Source organism: Cucumis melo, unplaced genomic scaffold (assembly GCF_025177605.1).
Source record: "Cucumis melo cultivar AY unplaced genomic scaffold, USDA_Cmelo_AY_1.0 utg002112l, whole genome shotgun sequence".
Lineage (NCBI taxonomy): Eukaryota > Viridiplantae > Streptophyta > Magnoliopsida > Cucurbitales > Cucurbitaceae > Cucumis > Cucumis melo.
The window spans coordinates 7501-14529 of record NW_026124930.1 but is presented as its reverse complement, the minus strand read 5'-3'; the positions used below and the strand labels follow the sequence as shown (position 1 = coordinate 14529).

General features: G+C 43.9%; 1 non-coding gene across 1 annotated transcript; it reads right to left on the bottom strand.

Moving 5' to 3' along the window:
- Window positions 1–3583: 3583 nt before the first annotated feature.
- On the bottom strand, window positions 3584–3658 carry TRNAP-UGG (transfer RNA proline (anticodon UGG)). The gene has a single exon. It is a non-coding gene; the product is annotated as a tRNA-Pro (tRNA).
- Between the last annotated feature and the right edge of the window lie 3371 nt (window positions 3659–7029).

The following is a 7029-nucleotide window of genomic DNA, read 5'->3' as shown; positions in this document are numbered from 1 at the left end:
AAGAAGAAGAAAGATAGAAAAAGCTAGAACTACCGAGAAAGAAAGAGGCATCAAAATAGTTCAATTTCTTTCTCTTTTCTTTCAGTTTTTAGTCTCGCTATTTGTTCATCAAAGATTCTTCCTTCTTTTCTCCTTGCCTAATTCATTCATAATATGGATTTCTCTCATTCTTTTCTTTGGTTTTCATTCTTTGATTCTGTCTGAATGAGAAGATGATTTCAGTGATCCACGTAGCCTTTCAAGAAGGACTTTCTCCCTTATTAGGAGTGGAACTCAGTCAATTCCATATGAACCTCCGGACGAGTCAGAAATCCATATTCATCTGTAAGGAGAGGCGCAAAGAATTTGTGGAACTCCTTATCAAAGAATTTGAGAATGATACTAGACGAAGGAACTCATATTCATTCAGCCTTTGTTTTTGCTTCGGAGTATGAAGACCGGAGGACCCGTCGCAAATTCTTTGCGCCTTGTTCATTGAGGCGGGAAAGAAAGACTCAGGAGCAAAGGACCTACCCTCGGTTCACTGAACCACCAAAAAAGAACCCCTGCCTGCTAACTACTCTTTTCAAGAATCCAGAAAGTCAAGCGATGCCTTTTCACGGCAGATTCATGACCAAAGCAGACAAGAACTCCTACTACTATCAAGAAATTCAGGATGCCTTCTCCGTCTTCCTTATTTATTATTCTTTGGGTCACGAATGGTATGGTCTACTTTTTCTCAGATAGTCACAAGGGGGGGGGGGTTGAAATCAGTCCCTTCCAGCCGGTTGAGCCGCTAGCAAGATGAATCTTGTAAAAGCATTGATAAGGGGTTTGAGGGCACAGGGCAAAGTACCTAGAAGAAGAATTGAACTTGCTAATTAAACTACCACGTACCGGTAAAAGGCAATGTCTCGCTTAATTACGATTTCGCTTGTTCCGACGTAGCTTCTACAGCTGAAAGAAAAGCTAGAAATCTTGGAAAAGAAAGACTAAGGAAAAGAAGGGAGCCGGACCTTTGAAGCGGTATGGCTTAATCCACGCTTTGGACCGAGCGAGAGAGAAGACAAGGAGCTTTGTCATAGTATAGTAAGTAGGACCATCCGCTGACTGAGAGTTGGAGGTTTTGAAAGTTGCCAGAGCCTATACTGTCTAGCCGATGTTAACAATAGAAGGTCCGAAGTTATGCTTTCCTTTCTGACGAGTAAGTGAGTGCGACTAATTAAGCTACCACGGACCTTGAATCTCTCTTTCAGTTTCTAAGTTAGTGAGTCAAGCAGGTATAGAACTCTTGAAGAGTAGAGAAGGGTCAAAGAATTTGAGAAGGAGTTCTTTCACTAATGAGGAATGGAGACTGACTCAGTCTCGAATCGAAGCGATAAGGTCCCAGCCATTGCCAGTTCGAGTGAGGGTCTGAGTTTACAGCCTTCTACTCTGCTAAAGTTCCAATTGAGTTTTTCGACAGCACTGAACTTTCTTATAGAAGATGCGATAGGTTTTCGCTTTACAACTTCCTCAAGTGGAATCAAGAAGTCCAAGAAATTCTATGGAATAAAGAGGATCAATGAATCAATGAAAAGGGACAAGCAAAGCAAGATGTCAAAGTCTCAGGGCTAATCAAAGAATTGCGTAAGCAAGCAACTACAAACAAGTCCAGGGAAAGAAAGAGTGGTTTTCTATCCTTGAAGAAAAAGAAGTTCAAGGCTCCATAAGGGATATTGTTTGAATAAAGTCAAAGAAGAGATTCAAGGTTTGAATTGAAAGGAAGAAAAATCAGGCAATGGAAGGAGCGGAGCCCTAGGAGAAGGAGTACTTATGAAAGAAAGGATATAAGAGGCTCTCAACAAAAGAGAATCTTTCTTCTCTCTCTTTCGCAAATTCTTTGCGCCTTCCCTATATCTAAAACTACGAGTACCTTCGCACCTTTCCAGTCGCTTTTCACATTCTTCTCAACTCCTAACCGCTCCTCTCCTATATCTGAAACTACGAGTACCTTCGCTCCTGTCCTTCTATTCTACGCTTGATTCTGCTTCGCTCCTCTCCTTCCTAACCTCAGTCGAGTGGCTTCGCTCTGAACCTATATTTGAAACGTAGAGTACCTTCGCTCCTCTCCTTCCTAACCTCAGTCGAGTACCTTCGCTCTATTTCAAACTACGAGTACCTTCGCACCTTTCAGGTTCATATGTCCTTATCAACTCAACTCCTCGCATATTTCATTGCGCCTCTATCTGAATTGGACCTTTTCAATGAAAGCAGTGAGGACTAGCTTAATTACAGACCACTAAAAGACTAGGACTCGTGCAAGCGCAATCAATGAATAAGGGGCAAAGAATTTGCGAGTGGAATCTTGAATATGAAAATCAAGCCTAGGGTCAAAGAATTTGACTGGTCTCGCCTTTCGTAGCCGACACTGAGAATTCTCCTGTCTTATGAAATACCCTCAGTAAGCCTACTTTATAGAAATATCTAGTTCTCGCTGACGATTGTTGTGACTCACTTAACCTATGAAAGGGAGAAAGGCAATAACTCACTCAAGACCCTATCGGGAAAGGCTGCTCGGGGGAGCTGGAGATTGAGCGCCACTGACTCTAACTTCGAATTGAAAGCGCTTGAGGCTCCTACTCTCTTGAGATAGCTTAGTCCCCTACTCAATCCGGGAAAGCCGCTTCTTTCGATCCAACTCGGTCTCGCACCAAGTCTTCCTCAGTCAGTAGCTCTTCGGAAAGGGAGTGAGAATGATGATTCCCCGTACAAATCTAATGGAAGAAGAGAGAGAGAGACTTCGCCAGAACTACCGTCATAGCTTGAACTCTCTGTCTTGAAGCAAGTTCGAATTTTCTACTCTGCCAGACTTTGACCGGCTTGAATCAAAGCCATTATTCTTGCTGGTTTTTCTCAAAGAAGGTGGTAAGAAGAATCAAGATCTACTTTCCACAACTATAACGATAGTTCATGCTTTCCTCAATCGATCTTCTCCTTCTCTTTTGTACTCTGCCTATCCCAGAAAGAAGAAAGCCTAGGCTTCGCGGGCGCCTATGGCCACTGACGGGGCTAAGTGGGCGTCTAGTTTGAGAAAGAGAAAGAGAACTTGAAGTTCATATGGATAAATCAGTCCTTCGGACGCTGAAACTACCGAGAAATTGAGAATGAGTTCTTCTTCAATGTAGATAGAGAAGGATAATTATTACATTTCGAAATAGAGAATGAGATAAGGGTCAAAGAATTTGAGTTCTTTCTTCGTTAATGCATTGATGAAATGGGAATCATCTCTCTGATTTCATGCCATTGATTTCATTCATTCTTCACTGACTATGATAGTGCAACGACGAATCGCATCTTTTCTTTCATGCTTTGTTCATGATTGAATTGGGTGGGAATCTGATAGTTCATGCTTTCCTCATGGATCACTGACTGAATCTTGACTGAATTCATGAATTCTTTCTTCGTCAGTTCTTCATTCTGGTTTGAATTGGACGTGAATTTCTGGAACGATAGCTCCGAAGAAGAAGATCGGCGAACGGAAAGCAATCGAGACGAGGCGCTAGATCACGGGTAGGCAGACTCAACCTCTTTCTCGTGAACTTTCTAGAAGACAAATACCACATCAAGGTGACAGGATTCGAACCTATGGCCCTCTGTACCCAAAACAGATGCGCTGACCAGACTGCGCTACACCTCGACCCCATACCATGAAGAGAATGAACTCAATAAGAAGGAGATAGTAGTACCGGAACTCCGAAAGAAAGAGAGAACTACTCATGAAAAGGGCAAGGTCGACTTATGACTCTCCTTTCCTCCATCCACCAGTCGAGACTGATTCGGTCGTAGCCTGTATTCGACTTCCTTCTCGTTCTACAACTCACTCTCACTTAATGAATTCATTCCATCTCGCCTTCTCGTACTTATGAAACTCACCTCCACCTCTGACCGCGTAGTGGGCACTAACCTCATCAGAACCGGGACATCAGAAAGGGATCTCATGCCGGGATCAGAGTACGAGCTACTTCAACTCAACCGTTAACAAGACATGAGAAAGAGACCTACGGGATTGGCTGTTCCGGAGCTAACTCAAGAACTCAAAAAACAAAGGTCCAGATTAGTTTCATTAGTGAATTTGGGACTCGTAGATAAATTCAGGTGCGAAGGTACTCGTAGTTTGAAATAGAGCGAAGGTACTCGACTGAGGTTAGGAAGGTTCAGAGCGAAGGTACTCGTAGTTGAAAATATAGGAGAGGAGCGAAGCCACTCGACTGAGGTTAGGAAGGAGAGGAGCGGTTAGGAGTTGAGTTTTTCTCGACTCAAAACAGAAGGAGAGGGTCAAAGAATTTGATTGAGACTGAAAGGTTCGAAGAAGCTCGACTAAGAAGGAGTCAATGAAGAAGGGCGTAGCTTATGTAAAGGAGTGCAAGTTGACCTACTTCTCCTGCAAGAAGAGCTGCTCCCCCTCCTAACGAACCTCCTCCACCATCTTCTTCGGTCCTAGCTTTAGTGTATTCGCGCCTAAAGACCTTCCTTCGGGTTCACTCTCTCCTTTCTCTCTCAAAAGGAAGAGCTAGGACAAGAGAGATAGAAGGAGCAGAGAAAGAGGAAGAGACCGCAGCTAGGCCTAACCCCCGCTCCACAGCTCGTTCCGCTCATCCACTAGTTAGACTCAACCCATGCCCTACAGCTAACTCTCGGATACAAGGCTTTCCGTGAAGACAGCAATTACCACCCATTGAACCTCTTTATTCCATAGAATTTCTTGGACTGATTTATGGAGCGGAGCCAAGTTCGAACTAATAGGCCAAGCCCACTACCCTCTAATTAAGCTAGGACGGACCGCAAAGACTAAGAAAAAATGGGGAGCCTTTATTCACTGATTTTATAGGCGCAAAGAATTTGCGGGTCACTTTTCCTTATTACCGGAGTCATCCTATATATTCCCACTTAGCGGTCCAAAAACAAAGGTCCAGATGTTATGAAATAACTCGACTGAAAGGTGAGAAGAATGAGAGAAGCGACTGAAAGTTCTCGAGTGAGGTTAGGAAGGCGGAGTAGGCGCAAAGAATTTGCGGGTCCTTATCCTTCAAAGGAGTGCAACTCAGAATGGAAGAGGTTAATATGTCCTTATCAATGAGACCACAGAAGGCTCAAAGAATTTGAGAAAAAGAAAGACTCAAAGAATTTGAGAGGGGGCTCGCATTAAGCTACGGAGGCGCAAAGAATTTGCGAATAAAGGGTCAAAGCCCTCAAGAAAAAAGAAAGAGAGAAGCTCATTGGATAAAGAGAGAGTGGAATATACGACTAAGGACGGGTCCAGGTGACTTGTTCATTCCACTAATATGGTAAGGAGGCGCGAAGCGAAAGGACTGTGAAGGAGCGAAGGAGCGAAGCAGCTCGCCGACGATAGGGGGAGAGGACCGAGACTTTGTTTGGAGGTTCGAAGAAAGTCGACTGATAAGGAGTCAATGAACAAGGGCAGCTCGACTGATAAGGTTCAGAGCCCGACGATTATTATTCAATGAAATAACTCGACTCAAAACAATAGGGTGCGAAGGTACTCGTAGTTTGAAATAGAGCGAAGGTACTCGACTGAGGTTAGGAAGGAGAGGAGCGAAGGTACTCTACGTTTCAAATATAGGTTCAGAGCGAAGCCACTCGACTGAGGTTAGGAAGGAGAGGAGCGAAGCAGAATCAAGCGTAGAATAGAAGGACAGGAGCGAAGCAGCTCGACTAAGAAGGAGAGGAGCGGTTAGGCGCAAAGAATTTGCGGGTCCTTATCCTTGAAATTTGAAGGAGTGCAACTCAAAGTCTTTGACTTTATTCTCATTGAGGACCCCTTATAATTGCAAAGCTCAAAGAATTTGAGAGGTCGATGAACAAGGCTCAAAGAATTTGAGAGGAGGCTGGGGCGAAATGAAGGAAGAAGAAAGTCCAAAATCAATAACCTAAAATAAGTACGAAAGAGAAAGCCTACCATCTCTTTCTCAATCTCACTTCCTTTTTCCCGGACGCATGAAAAGGAGCGTGGTTGACAATTCCCCAAAGGCAGAAAACCGGACATTCAAAGGTCCTCAGATGAAGAATAAAGGGTCAAATCCCGTATTAACAAGCAAGAGCAAGCAAGGGTCAAAGAATTTGAGAGGGCACACCCTCACGAATGCCCTTTGGGTTCATTCTCGGGTCAGATCGTCTGAAAGAAGATCCGGACAAGAGGTAAAGGATCGAAGATGACCGCCTTTCAGAGAAAGAGTCAGCCCTTGTTCATTGAGGCGGTACCTACCATGCCTGATTTTTCTTCTTTGAATTGGCTACTTCCTTCGCGCATAAGCGAAAGTCAATGAACAAGGTGGGGAGTTTCATTTCAAGCCAAGAGATGAGGCAGGAGGCACCGTGGGTCAAGTTAGAAAGGGATCTGGAATGGTCCGAAGGTTATGAAATAACGAGACTGAAAGGTGCGAAGCAGCTCGACTAAGAAGGAGTCAATGAACAAGGCTCGACTGAAAGGAGAGAGAATTTGAGAAAGACTGATCCCTATTCAAAGGCTTGAAGGAGTGCAAGTCAGAACCATTAATAGACGGAAATTTGCCTTTCTTTTAGTCTTGGAGAAGTCCGTTCGGATTTGATTCATTATATTAATGAATGGTCCAAGTTCATTCAGTTTCCCTTTTTTTTCGGTATATGGCCCCATGTGGGTTGGGTGGCCAAAGAGAGGATTGATTAAGAAAATATGCCACTCCATCTCATGTTCATGTTCAAAATGAGATTCCGTGGGACACATTTTTTGACTCTGACTCCTCTTCTGATTGATTGATGCACCTATTGATTGATTCAGACACAAGAAAATCAGTCTCTGCAAGCAAGGAAGATTTTGGGCCCCAACGACAAAGGAACGGGCATTTTCGGGGACTAGCCCGCTTCCCATTACTCGATGAGGGAAATTCCTCGCACATAATTAAGGGAGCCATTGAAAGGTGACTGAAAGACCAGAAACTAAGACTACCCGAGCTAATGATAGAGGCAAGAACACTTTCCGGCCAAGTCCCATTAATTGATCATAACGATATC